Source organism: Enhydra lutris, unplaced genomic scaffold (assembly GCF_002288905.1).
Source record: "Enhydra lutris kenyoni isolate GAN:26980312 unplaced genomic scaffold, ASM228890v2 scaffoldscaffold58, whole genome shotgun sequence".
In the NCBI taxonomy this organism is placed as follows: domain Eukaryota; kingdom Metazoa; phylum Chordata; class Mammalia; order Carnivora; family Mustelidae; genus Enhydra; species Enhydra lutris.
Genome location: NW_019154142.1, coordinates 1,322,660 through 1,338,521, shown reverse-complemented (window position 1 = coordinate 1,338,521; position 15,862 = coordinate 1,322,660).

Genomic DNA, 15,862 nt, shown 5'->3' with positions numbered 1-15,862 from the left:
TGAACATATCTCAGAAATTTGATATGGGGATTAAGTTTAAATTTTTAGAATACTTGTGATACCTTGAATTGTGACTTGCTGTTCAGATGGTACTTAATAATATAGAAAAATATTCTACAATTATAAATTGATATTGTTCATTGAATAAAAGAATAAACACAAAACGAAGGTGTCCTGCAAAAGCTGCAGGGTCTGAGTTGGTTTAGGAGTACCTGTCATCAGTCTTTTGTCACTGAGTAATTATGCTTTATGTTTGTTAGATGTTTCTCTATATTTCTCTGCATATTACACATAACCAAATTATTAAAATCACCTGTGTAACAACTAAAGTAAATTTAGAAATGACAAGTGCTTACATTATATCAGTATAGTTTCAGCGACATAATAATAAAATACTGGTCAACATATGCTAGCTACTGTTGTTAGCACTTTGCAAAGATCCCCTGAAATAATGGCACTTTGCATGGATTGCCCACAATAATCCTCAAACAACACTAAGAGAAAGGTGGGTTCCCGTCCCTATGTTACCAATGTAGGAACAAATGCAGATGCTAATTTGTTCTAAGAATTATACTTTTAGGGGTGTAGTTAGGATTTAGAATTAGAGTTTAGGTGTGCAACGAATATAGTTCTCATTATATTATTGCAACTTAATTTATTTTACATTTGCCTACATGTATTTCTTTGATATTAGGGGTATTTCTCTACATAAAGCAAATTAATTCCCATAAGCAAGCTAATTCCATGAGTTAGTCTTTTCAGCTCACAGCAGATAACAAAACAGAGTATGTCCATTACACAGGACAATTCATAAAGTAATCCAGTTGTGGTTTTTTTTTTTTGTTTTTTTGTTTTTTTAGCTGACTTAGTAGAAAACCGACTCAGATTATTGGGAAATCAGATAGAACATGTTCTATACTGTTTCTTTAGGTTTAAAAACTACTAAAATCTACTTGGGCTGGTAAGTAACAATGCCAGTTAATCTTATGCTGTAAATTACAAGCCTCAGAGATGGGATGTTCTTTTGTCTCAAAGGAAAACCAGGGAAGAGAATATTCTTCTACTCAAAATCTTTAATGAGTTTGATAGTTTCTAGAGTAGTAGGAAGTTATTTATTTTTGTTTTGTTTTAAACCTGTCATCTTTTAGCTTTTGATGTAAGATTTGATGTTTTACAAATTTAAAGATAATTAATCCAAGTAATACTACTACTATTCAAGTAATTGAAGTAATTCAAGTAATACTACTACTACTAGCTAAAGCTTAAATAGTATTTAACACTGCCAGTCACAGTTCAGTTGTGTGTGTGTGTGTGTGTGTGTGTGTGTCTATCTACCCAATAACCCTATAAATTTAGTGTTTTTATCATAACCCACTTTAATGGGAGAATATTGGTACTCCAAGAGTTTAAATAACTAATTCAAGTTAGTAAGTGGTGGATCCTTGTCACATAACACATGTGTAAAATGTCTAAGTAGAGTATATTTTGTCATATAATTTTTTAGTTGATTACGATGATTAGGCTGATAAAGGTATACAGTTTAAAAGCTTGAATGTCACTGTCTTTAAGAGTATACTATCAAACTATAGAAATGATCCCTGAAAGTATAGTCTTATCTTGGACTTTGGGGACCACAGGTTGTGGTGGAAGGGAGGGAGAGAAGAAGGAAAAGATAAGAATCAAGAATTACTAGTGAGGATTTATGATTATCTATGACCTGACATAAATTTACCTTTCTAATATAATTTTTCTTCACATGTGTTCTGCTGCTCCCCTGACTCACAAAAGGCCATTCATTTTCTTTTAGAAAACACTTTATTTGCTCCCTTTAAGCCTTAATTCCTTCATTCCCTGTAACTAGAAATTTTTTCCTTAAATATGACTTTTCTAAATTCTGCTTATTCTCTTTGAGGTCTTGATGGTATGATACCTTACCCAGGGGACTTCTCCTGCCCTCAGGTAGAAGACCTGTGGGGCTGGTCACTCCATCCTTGGGGGTCCTCTAGCATTCTGTCTCAGAGACAGCTCTTCTCACTGCCGTTACTATTGATAAGTGTTTGCAAAAATGTGCCCCTCAGGGGCGCCTGGGTGGCTCAGTGGGTTGAGCCACTGCCTTCGGCTCGGGTCATGATCTCAGAGTCCTGGGATCGAGCCCCGCATCGGGCTCTCTGCTCTCTAGGGGAGCCTGCTTCCTCCTCTCTCTCTGCCTGCCTCTCTGCCTGCTTGTGATCTCTCTGTCAAATAAATAAATAAAATCTTAAAAAAAAAAAAAAAAATGTGCCCCTCATTAACTTTAACATTTGGAAGAAGGGGGATATGATTCATTGTCTTTTTCTCCCCCAAAACAGACTTTAGTAAAGCCAAAGAAACATTTTCTAGCAATTAGAGCTGACCAGCAGTGAAAAGGCTAATTTCCTTTTCACCCGAGTTATTTCAGAAAGAATGAGATTGCCGTCGACCAGTGACACTTTAGAAGAGAACAACTCCAGATGATCTCTGAAATCCCTTACAACTTTAATATCATGTGGCCATCTGACTTTAAAGAGTCAAGTTGAGGAAAGCAACATATATTTTTTTAAGATTTTATTTATTTGACAGACAGAGATCACAAGTAGGCAGAGAGGCAGGCAGAGAGAGAGAGGGAAGCACGCTTCCTGCTAAGCAGAGAGCCTGACATGGGACTCGATTCCAGGAACCTGGGATCATGACCTGAGCTGAAGACAGAGGATTTAACCCACTGAGCCACCCATGCGCCCCAAGGAAAGCAACTTTAATAAATTAGTTTAAATAATTATTTTTAAAACACATGCATTATTTATTTACATAAAACTGGAGCAAGGGTTAAAAATAAGAGAGCTTGGGAAACTAAGTCATAGAAGGTTAATAAAGGTAAATAAAAGCTGAAAGATTATGAAAATGAAAAAAAGACCAATTTCATACTTTAAAACTATAGTTGACAGCAAACATGTTATGTATTTTTTTAATTTTACCATAACACTGCCTACCATTAAGCAGAGGTAGTCCAAAATATCATAGGAATTCAGAAATTGAGCGCAAATATATGTAAAGAGTAACATCTCATTTTGATTACCCCATTTTGACCCTTGTGTTGTTTTCTTCTTCAATTTTAATTTTCATAATTTAAAAATGAAAATTTGTTAATTTGTGACATTTAATAAACTCATAGATCCAGAGAAGAGATTGGTGGTTGCCAGGGGTGGATGATCAGGGGAGAGCAAAATAGGGGAAGGTGCTCAAAAGGTACAAACTTCCAGTTACAAAATAAATAAGGCCACATAATATGCATCATTATAATTATAGTTAATAATACCATATTGTATATTTGAAAGTTGTTAAGACAGTAGACTTTAAAAGATTTCATCACAAGAAAAATATTTAACTTTGTGTGGTTATGAGTATTAACTAGACTTATTACAGTTATTGTTACACAACATATACAAACACTGAAACATTATTTTATACACCTTAGTTTCAGGCCTTAGTTTCATATAATCTTAGATGCTACTTATATCTCAATTAAAAAAGAAACCCTCAAATCAGTAAAGATTGATCATTGAAGATATTATTAGGCAGGAACTATGAATATATTTTATAACATTCAAAGTGGATTAAACATATATGTATTACATTTATATAAATACTAAATATAACATTTAATTATGTTATTGACTTAACTTTGAAAAAATAACCAAAGTAGACAAATTAAAGAAGGTAAAATCTGAAATATGTTTTAGAGACATCCAGTATCATCTTTTACTCTACATCTAATAAAAAACGGCTCAAAGCAGGTGGTGCCCCAATTTTCACATGGTCAGTCCATTTCTCACACTATACTTTGACATCATCAAGTGAAGGCAAGGTGAACATTTATACTTCCATTCCCTTAACTAGAAAATAGTAAGTGTGAAGTAAATAATTAGTTGAATAAGTATCAACTCAGTCAATGTTGAACAAATGAATGCATGAAAGAATGAGAAATTATTTAACTTGACTAGCATTCTACCTTTACTGTCCAGAGTTCCTTCTGAAATACTATCTTGTATCTTTAAGTGGTTGCTGTTGTCTGTTTTCAGGAATGAATAAAATGAAATTATGTCCAAAGAGCTTTTGCATGGCAAAGAAAAGCATCAACAACAACAAAAAAAGGTAGCTTACTAAATAAGAGAAGATAATCATATAGGCTTTATTTGATAAGAGGTTAATATCCAAAATATATAAAGAACTTACACAGTCCCACACCAAAAAAAAAAAAAATAATAATAATAGACAGAGGACCTGAATAGACATTTTTCCAAAGAAGACATCCAGATGGCCAAGAGAGACATGAAAAGATGCTCTACATCATCGGGGAAATGAAAATCAAAACTACAATGAGGTATCACCTCATACCTGTTAGAATGACTGAAATAAAAAAGACGAGGAATCACATTGTTGGTGAGGTTGTGGAGAAAAAGGAAGCCTCACGCATTGCTGATGGAAATCCAAACTGGTACAGCCACTGTGGAAAAACAGTATAGAAGCTCTTCAAAAAAATTAAAAAGTAAAATTACCATATAATCCAGTAATTCTACTACTAGGTATTTATACAAAGAAAACAAAAACACTAATTCATAAAGATATATGCAACCCTATGTTTATTGCAGCATTTTTTACACTAGTCAAAATATGGAAGCAACCCAAGTATCTATCCATAAATGAATGGATAAAGAGGATGTGATATATATATTACATATATATATAATTATATATACACATAATATAACATAATATATATATTATTCAGCCATAAAAAAAGAATGAAATCTTGCTATTTACAACATAGATGGGCCTAAAGAATATATTGCTAAGTGAAATAAGTCAGTCAGAGAAAGACAAATACTGTATAATTTCATTCATATGTGGAATTTAAGAAACAAAACAAAGAACAAAGAGAAAAACAGACTTCTAAATACAGAGAGCAAACTGGTGGTTGCTCCAGAGGGGAGATGGGTGGGGGGGGATAGGTGAAATAGATAAAGGATGTTAAGGGTACACTTATCTTGATGAGCACTAAGTAATGTATAGAATTGTTGAATCATTATACCATACACCTGAAACTAATATAATACTGAATGTTAGTTATACTTCAATAAAAAAGAAAAGTAAATCTGATTTGATTTTGAAATATATTAACAAATAAAATTGTGTACGTTATTAAAATAAAAAGATGTAATATAAGTATTTTTCTTATGACATATATATAAGATGATAGATTAAAAATATTACTTTATTGAAAAACAACTGCTTCACAGAAAACACTTCAATATTTGGCAAAGCACAAAATTATTGATATTCATGAATATTCTGAATTTTTTATATATACTTATTCTTTTATATTTGCATTATTTTATTTATATACATTTACTGTATATTCTTTTATAGTTGTACTATTTTATTTATATACATTTCCTGTATTAAAAGAAGGAAATTAATTCCACCTAGATAATTTTAATGTATTGAAACAACCATAAATCAAACAATTGGAAATACAAGTAAGTTGGAAATTGTGTTGAATGTTCAAAGGACAAATTTCCCATACTTTATCTACAAGACCTTTAGTGTTATTAGTCTAAATTGACAGTTTTTGAAGTGCAGTTAATAATTTTGACTCACAGTTATTAAGAAAACCCTTAAAAATGTGGAATTTTGCTTTGTATGTTTTTATGGCAGTCAAAAGTTTTTGTCTCATAGAATAGAAATATTTATGCTTGCCACTGCAGAATAATGATGAAATGAAAAATAAAGGTCCAAAGTATTTAGAGGCAAACTATGAAATGTATTCATAAAGCAAAAGACAAGACATAATTACAGTAAATTATTAGTACAGCAACTGTAAATGTGGACTGCTTGGTATGCATTTTACGAAGAATCTCATTCTATCACTTACAGAGACCATCATGTTCTTTGTAACCGACTGCTGTAGAAGATTGCCAGATAATCTTGCCAGCCTTCGATTTGAAAAGATGTGTTCCAGTTAAGAGTAAAGCAAAGCCCACTGGTTATTCATCCTTTGTAAGAACTTTGTAGTCTGAGAACAAGGAGCATACCATTTTTTGCATCTCCTGGATTCCCAAAAGAATACTGGATAGCAATGTACTCGTGTGCAATTATTTTTCAGTGGCCATTTCTACATGCCTGTATATTTTAGCTTCGTCCTAAGAGGATTTCATTACTTCCTTAGAGTGGCATTGCCTTTACAGAACAGTACATCTAGAGCTGTGAGCTGTTTCTGTGTGTTTTCTTGTGGAAGGCCTGTGCTTCTTTTGCACCTGACAAATCTTCATTCCTATTACTCCCTTATATCATTGTTATTAGTGGACCTAATAAGCAAAATTTAAAAAAAAATATAGTTAAACTTTTAGTCTATTGCCCCCCGCCCAATTGATGGAAATGGAATAATCCAGCTAAAATAAGTCATATCAAGAATACGTATGCGTATTTAAGTCAAAAATCACCTTGCAAATAGACATCACTGGAAACATGAAACCCAAACTGAGACTCATTTTGAATATGAAATGACTTATTCTTTTAGAAATTTCAGTAAGAATCCAAGAGGTGACTGTACACTAAGTGATATTCCGACATGGCCTACGTTCAATTTTAAAACATATAATTATCAAATGTGGAACCTGATACATTAATTATGTATCATTATAACATATATGTCATATATGTGTGTTAACTTTGAAAAAGTTGTATAGTTAGATATATACTTTATATCTAAAAAGTTATATATATAACTTTTAATATAATTATATAACATATAGCTAACATAGTTATATAACTTAACTTTTTTTAAAGTTAACACACACATATTTTTGAAAATTAACACTCTTGGGAGATTTCTACTGTGAATAATTATAACTAATAACAAAAAAGCAGATTAAAAAAAGCAGATGAAGAAGCAGATGATGTTTCGGTTGTTGTCAGGAAAAGTACATTAATAAGAACGACAAAAGGAACACTGAAAATATATATTAGAGTTGAGTTAGTTCGAAGCACCTTTAACAATAAAACCAAGTTCTGTTTGAGTGTTTGGTATAACTTACATTGAAAATATTTCTATTAGAGCTCTATCATCCAGAGTTATTTCAACACATAGATCTCCTAATTTTCTTTTCAGTCTGAATGCTGATTAAAGACAGGAAAACTGCCATTACAATGGATTGGGGAAAATGCATTGTGGGAATCCAGTTAGGATATTGAGGACATTCCACTACTTTTAGAACGGAACTTGTCAAAGTACAATCCATTCAAAAACAACCAGGCTGGAAATATCTCTTCCTTGTTTATGGATGATACCATGGAGTTTTACTGATTCATAATGGACCCATAGCCTTTTTATTTGGACAGTTTAAGCACCGAGAAGAAAAATAAAACTGTTGTGTGACAACATCCCTCGTAAATGGCTTCATGTTAAGACTTTCTTTCTACATGTTCACATTAAGAGCCACAACAGGTCTGGCTTCTGGAAAAGCAAAGCTTTCTCTTTGTAACAAAAGGCATTTCAGAGAAGAGGAGGCAAATGAAACTTAAAAGCACGATGAGCTATTTTTAAGTACAATTAAAATTTTATAAATCTGCATGGTAATTTTCCAGAATATACAGAGATGTCTTTGTCTGCATAGTTAAAATCAAAATATGATCAGCTATACATTTTCACACACTTTCCACAAAAATGCCATCAGCACATTGATTAGACTGCGCCAGATCCCTAGAGAGAATGAGTGCTTTTTTCACTGCAGCCCATAAACCCAACTCATAATAAGAGACAACACACATTAATAGGTTTATCAAAAGGGGGAAATAGCATTTAGAGATGCAAAATATCATTTTGAGGTTTTCCAGGTACCATAATGATAGTTTTTCTTACCACTGAATATTCATGACACCTCATAAAACTAATGATAAACATAAAAATTGATGTGAACGTTTGACTAATCTGCTCTTATTTGTTTGGAAGAGCTGTTGTAATTGCCTGGTTTGTAAATTAAACATCTGCTATGGGAATAAACAAAAACATAACTGAGCATATTCAAATAAATTGAATTCACTCTGGTTCCATAAATTTTATTATATGGGCTCATCAATTTTATTACACCTGAGCGCAGCATTGCCGCCAAAGTCAATGCATTTTAGGTGTCCTATTTGTAAGAATAAATGCTTTCTTTTTCTACTAAAATGCAGATCTTCTTTTAGATCATTTTTAAAGGAGTGTTTCAATACTAGAGTTCAACAAATTGAAGCCACCCACCATGTTGGTTGGACATTTGCTGGGGCTCTGCTGCTGTGTATGTACCTTGAGTTTCGGCAGATCATTGAAATCATCTTTACAGCACAGCAGCACATGTCAAACAAGATAATAATCATTTCACTTCAGTGAAATTAGTCCGTCTGATGGTTGGCATAGCCATATTTTTCTAGTTTCTAAGCCATAAAGATGAAACATATTGCAGAACAACTAACCAAAACAAGGTCCAGAACAGAAGACACCAACAAGTGTGCTTGCTAAAATTAGGAAGTCATACCTTTGATGTAATCACATATATTTTTCTTCTGTGTCTATTTCTTGATGCTGCAGATCTATTAAAATAAGTCCCACCAGTATTTTAATGTTTTTTGTAAAGATTATCAAGGCAAATTAAGTTTCAAGTAACAGACAAGTAAAACATGGATGGAAATATTTTGCTGATGTATTAGGATGACTGCCCATGAGAGGAAAATGATGTAAAGTCGAATAACACAAAATATGAAATGGCTCAGAAATCCCTGACCTCTGATATTTGTAAGGCATGTTTCACATTATTCTGACAAGTATGAGATACAAATGACAACAAGGCATACTGTGTGATGATTCCATTCAAACTTTTGCATAAAGATGACTTAAACATGCTGACAAAGTAGATTCCCTTTTTAAAGAAAAGGAAAATTTCCAGCTAGTAGGAGAGACCAGAACTTTACATTTACTTCCCTTGAAATCATAGGTGCTTATCTAGAAGCCTAATATCTATAACCCTGATAAGCTTGGCATCTCATGGTCTCTCCTTTTTTTCTGGGGAGAAAAATAGGAATTCCATCATTGCTCAATCAAGAACTCTATAAGCTGAAGGAGGCCTATGGAAAGCTTGAGAGGGAACAATGCTCTTGACTCATTTGTCAGAAACTCTCAATTACCAAATAGGTTTAACTGAGGACTTTTCATATCTAGACTTCTTTTATAAATTGAGAAAGACTTTTTTTTTTCAAACAGGTAATGACAGGATTCTAATCAAGTTCAATCCCTGAATCACCCAGTCTTCTGAAACATAAGTATAAGGTAAGAGAGATAATCACCAAGATTTGCTCAGAAAAACAAAATCAAAGACATACTGCGGGCTCATGCAAGGACAGTATCTTATTACATCAAAGTTGAGGAGATAGTTAACTGTCACTGACCCAGAACATTTTAAAATCCATATCACACCCAGCTGGAGATAACATGCAAGAAATACCAACCCCAACTTTCATACTGTTCAAGAGGCTTCGATTTAATAGCAACAAAAACCTTAGAGAAGAAATTCATCTTGTTTTAGTCCACTTGGTATGCTTCTAACAGTATCTGATATAGTTATTGCTTAATTTATGCTTCATGGTGGTAGTAGCAATTAAGAAGAAGTAGTTTCTATTATAATTGATGGACAAATAAACTTTTATTCCCTTATAGTGTTTTTAGTAAAATTTCAGCTACCCAAATACAGATTAAAGTCTCAGTCTTATTGAAGGGCAGCAGATATGCCACCCAAAATATGCCAGGTTGGCATATTGACTATTTTGAATTTAACTTACTTGCAAAACAGCCATTGCAAGAAGGACACTCTGACTCTTTGTCTCCCTGAAAAGAGGAAGTAAATTTCCCATGTGAAAGAACTTCCTTGTACCTGGAGGAAGAGAGACATCCTTACCACCAGAAATAAGAAATCTAGGGCTGAGAAGACTATAAAATAAACTTGTTATATCCTCACTAATTCACTACCCCAGGCCCAACCTTTTCTACCCTACACTACAAATATATTTTCAGAGGTACAAAGAATAAAATAACATTGCCTTTCATTATAAAAAAAAAGAAAGAAAGAAGAAAGAAAGAAAGAAAGAAAGAAAGAAAGAAAGAAAGAAAGAAAGAAAGAAAGAAACTTTGACGTCAACGTTCTCCTAATAGCTAACAAACAAAACATAGTGAAAGATCCATTATTTTTTGTGTGTCATCTAGTACTAATTTCTTGAATACAGACATTTGGTAGTATAGCCATTGGATACTTTTGTGAACTCTTAAAATGAATACATGTCAAAGTTCAGACTTACATTTTACATGAATTGAACATAACATAAAATAGTATGCTCTGTGTAAGGTGCTATAATAATTACAGCATTTTATTCTTCGGAGAAAAGACAAATTTAAGCAATTTTATAGCTATAGGTCATCTTTGCTAGATTGTTCTAATCATTTAGATTTATAAGTGTGTTGCTCTATACAAAATCTGTTGGTCATTCAATAATTATTTTGAGTGGTTTTGTTTTGTTTTGTTTTGTTTGTGGGTAATGCACTCTACCAGGAATTGTGAATAAAGCAGTGAAAATGACAGATCAGGTTGACCTCATGGAACTCATCTGTATATAACTGCAGGATTCTGTATTAAACAGTGGATTCCAGTCCTGCCTTAAAATTGTGAGAGGGGTTCTGAAAAGACAGGGCTTCTTATCTTTAATGTGCATCTGAATGACCTGGGGATCTTACTAAGATGCAAATTTTGGTTCAGTAAATCCTGCAGAAGCCTGAGGTTTTCAATTTCCAGCAAACTTCCAAGTAATGTCAATGCTGCAGGCTGGCCTTACAGTAATCACTTTAAGTAGCAAGGAGTTTGGATGCTGCAGAATGCATAAGAGGGAAAATGACCAAACTCAGGAGATTAGGAATAACTTCTCTTAGAAGTGATGAATAAATCATCAAGATCTAAAGGAGAAGTAGGAGTTAAATGATAAATAAGAAGAGGCAAAGATTATTTCATGGGACGGAATAGCAAGTGTGAAGGTCCTAGTGGGACAGAATCATGTTGCACTGAAAGACCTGCAAGTCCAAGGTGGCTGTAACATCAAGCTGAAAAAAGAGCAAGGATTGATGGCAGTGACATTGGCAGGGGTCAAACTATGAAGGGGATAAGGATGGGATGCAGAAGCATGGTGGTGAAAGTCTGAAAGCAAGAAACTGAAAAAAGTTTGGGAAAATGGTGAAAATCTGAAAGCAAGAAGTTGGAAAAAGTTTGGGAAAATGGAGTTTCACAGGTGTTTAAAAGATAAATGGAAGCATATTAAAAATTTTAAGAGTTTGAATAAAAATTGATTCACAGCTGGCAGCATCCAACCTGGCAGATAGAAAGGAGCTGGAGCTCCAAAATGAAAAATTCTGATAACCAGAAGGAAATGGGAATAAGAAAGGTGTGCTGGTCAAAAGAATGTCAGTTGGTTATTGCAAGGTTACTTTCCTTTAGTGGATAACAGGGGTCTCTCAGGAAGATTACTTAACTTGTGCTGATCAAGCTACTCTTGATTGACTGGTTTAAGATTCTATTTTGGAGAGATGAAACTATAATTAAGTCTTGGCTCGGTGATGTCGAGCTTAACATAAATAACTCTGTTTTTAACACAAGCAATGAAGTTTGCAGAAGAGAGAAATGTAGATGAGAGCCAGGGTTTCAGAAAAGTTATTTACAGGTACTCTTTGGGGTCAAGAGTCAGAGAGAAGCCTGAAAAGTTAAAAGAATGACCCTAGGAATTCCCAGATGGTAATGTTGAAAGTAGGAGGAAAGGCTGGAGGACAAGCAGGTAGAACTCTTAACTGTTCTGATGAAGTCACACTAGACAGTAGAAGAGGAAACCAGTTTTAAAATGATCATCTCTGAGCTTTAATCCAGGATGCTGTCATGTACCAACAAATGAGAGAAAGCATGTTTTTGTCAAGAATGAGGGCTTTGAATTGCAGGATTCAAGAACTATCTTAGCATCCACATGGCCCTGTGAACATGGACAATGTAATTAACCTCTCTGCTCATCAGTTTCCTCATCTCTAAAAAGAGATAACACAAATATCAATTTCTTAGAGTTGTTGTGAGGACCAAATGCAGAAACATATGTGAACGGCTTCCTGGTATGTGGTAACTAGTCCAGAAATGTTGGCCATTACTATTTTTGTTCTTACACAAACCATGTATTTATTTTTGACCTTAATTTTCTGAGGATATTAAAATTAAAGTTGATTATATCCAACACATACTCTAATTTAAAGATCTATGATTTCATCATAAGAAGAATATTTAAATATGTAAATTATAAAAGTAGAATGACTCGACCTTCTGTTCCCAAGTTCTTGCCTATGTGTTTTTATCATTTACACATTTGGGGGATCCCTCTAAAAGAGCTCTGTATTCTGTTCTACCAGCTCTCTAACTGTATTTTCTGAACATGGCCACCAAAAACCACTCATCCAGGGTAGGATGTCTATAAATTATTTTATTTTTCAGGATTTATGTAAGTAAAGTGTAGCAGAGACACCTTGCACATATATTAGTTATCATTTTTTCAGAAATTATTGTTTTTAGTTGCTTAAAATCAAGACTATTTTTCATGGTGTTCCCTGTTGTGGGATATATAGCCCAGTGATTAAGTTCTGGCCAATGAGAGATACATCACTATGTTGTATGGTAGCCTACAGGAAATCTCCCCAATGTTGTTTTTGGCTCTTCTTTTTCCTGCTTGCTGGGATGTGGATGAGATGCCTAAGCTGAAGTAGCCATATAAAAGAATCAGGTGGACATCATGTGCTGATGGTGGAGAAGCAGTAAGATAAAAGATGCCTGCATCTCTGGCCTTGTGCCACTATACCAGCCCAGGATAACCTTCATCTTGCTTCTTTTAAATGAGTAGTGAATTAACTTCTATCTACTTAACCTAGATATTTTGGGGTTTTGATCAATAAATGATAGATAGATACAGATATATGTATACAGATAGATGTATCAAAGGAAGACCTTAGTCTCATACAAAAAAAAAATTTGTTTTATTGTCAAAATTTCTTTGACATTTTGAACAAATTTGAACAAAGTTTCTTAAAATATGTAAATTCACATCTATGTAGAAATATATTGAATTATAAAAACCCAATGATAGTTTATCACTTGTAAAAATCAAACACATAATCCAAAAAAATGCAAATTTAGGGTTTATCTTATTAATCAGAATGAACTTTGTGTCAAGGAAGGGAAATCTATTTAAATTTGTTCAGGGAAGGAGGAGGGAAAGGAGAAAGATCCTGTAAGGTTATACATATCTCAGAACATGAGGGGAAAAAAAAGTCCAGAATAAAACAAAATGAACAAACAGAGATCACGAAGTATATGAACCAAGTTATCAACCACAGTAGTTCCCAAAGAATATTCCCTGATGAAATAACTCAGGATGATATCTCATGACTCAAACTACTGAAAGAATGAATCAAATATAATTAGTTCATTGAGTCTATAAATTGGTTCACCTTTGGTCAAATGTCCGGCTCTGGTCCAACTATATCCGGAGTATCTAAGTCACATGATGCTATCAATGTTGTCAGGTTTCTGGTGAGAAAGACATTCACTTAGAAAGGAGTTTGAGGAGGTAAGCAATTATCAACTTCTTTAATATAGTAATGTAATTTTGAGATCTATCTATCTATCTATTTATCTATCTAATCTTTTGGACCTTGTGCTGGTTATTATCTAGCAATCAATACTCATTCTCAGCCTCTTTCATATCAATGATTCTGTAAGAACTTATATATTGGTATTAAATTCATTTTTGCTTAAATACTTAGAGAAGTTTTTTTTCTTACCATGTCTGATTCACTACTCTGATGATGAAGATAGCGAGCAGAACTTCAAATATTAAATGAAAAAATTACTGTCCCTGAACAACTTGATAAAAGAATTTTGACATTTAATCTAATATGGGGCTTGATCTCACAATCTTGATTTTGGCTCATGTCATTATCTCCCAATTGTGAGATCAAACCCAGTGTAGGGCTCCACACGGGGCATGGAGCCTGCTTAAGATTCTCCCTCCTTCTTCCTCAGTGCTTCCTCCCCACTCTGTCTCTAAAACAAAAATAACAACAACAACAGCAACAACAACAACAAAAGGAAGGCAGGAAGGAAGGAAGGAAGGAAGGAAGGAAGGAAGACAGACGGACAAAACTTTATGGTCATGTAAGTTTCATGAAATTAAGAAATTCTAGTTTTGAGAACTGCTATATCCTTAATGTATAGCTTTCATATAATATGTGTTTATATTTTTTGAATGAGTAAGCTATCAAAAACACATTGACTAAAGATTACATGCAATACAGAGTTAAATGGCAACCATCCAAAATATGGCTACCAAAAGCTTAAAAGTGTCAGTACAGAGAAAGCATTAAAAATGTTAATCTCCCAAGGAGAGTAGTTGCATATGACAGATTTCTGAGACTATTATCATCACTAGAGGTGCTCCATGAATTAAAGATATTGAAAAGGTTATTATCTAGAGCTCTTATGTTTCATCAAGAAAGAATTCAGACTAATTAGGGCATTTTGTTTATGAAAATGATTTTATCTATGTAACTGTTGTTAACATTGATTATTACTTTCAATGTACTTGATTAATTACTTTTGTGAAGTTCTCACCTATACAAAACATGCAGTAGTGCAATATGTCCCATATTGTAATAATCGACAATAGGCCATGAGTAATAAGTAATAACTAATAATATAAAGCCATGTTTTAAATAATAGTTAAACAATAGTGGTAGCAAAACAAAACAAACCTAAACCTTCCAGAAGAAAGAAGCATGCACTTTTTTCAAGGTGAGGGTGAATTTCCTTTGATCTTTTTATAGTCTATCAACAAACTATATCCCAAATGTGTGTACATAAAACAACAATGTGCTTAAACACACACACACTCCAACTCTAATATAATCTAATTATTTCATTAAAAGAAAGAAACATGAAATGGATTTTAGTTGTTAGTTTAACATCACAATCCATGATTTATAGGTGCTCATTCTATAAACTATAACGTGTCTAATACCATGCTTAAAATCAAAATGTGAAATCCCAAAATTTAATTTTATAAATCAGAGTTTGAAGAGAACTTAGAATCACTGCATCCCTACTTTCCTTTCTGAGACAGGAATACTTCCTTCAAAACACCATTTTCAGGAACCACTTAATTTTCATACAAGCAGTAGCTTCCACTACAACTTGATTATGAAATTGAAATACCCTTCCAGGAATTTCCACTTATTGTTCTTAGTTTAGCACTTGAGCATGATTTGAAATCAACCTCTTCTTTATTCCACATTAGACCTTTCTGAATTCTTGGAGGTATATTTTGTCTTTCTCCTTTAGTCACATGTCCTTCAGTCTTAAAACATTCCACCAAATCTTCTATGACACAATCTACAACATAATTTTGAGATGTCTTCTTCCATCTCTTCTGTCTTTAATGACGAAGTATTCTTGACCAAGCCTATCACACCAGAAATGTTTTATTCTGTGCCCTCCTCTATCTTAGTTTTTAAGCATAACATAGTTATACAAGTTTGATTAATCATTACATTATTTATTGAGGGAAGAAATCATTTGTCTTATTCATCTCAGACCACCATAACAAAAATACCATAGATTAGGTGGCTTTCTATATATTTTCTTTTTTGTTTCAAATTTTTATGGAAACTCTAATTAACATATGGTGTAATATT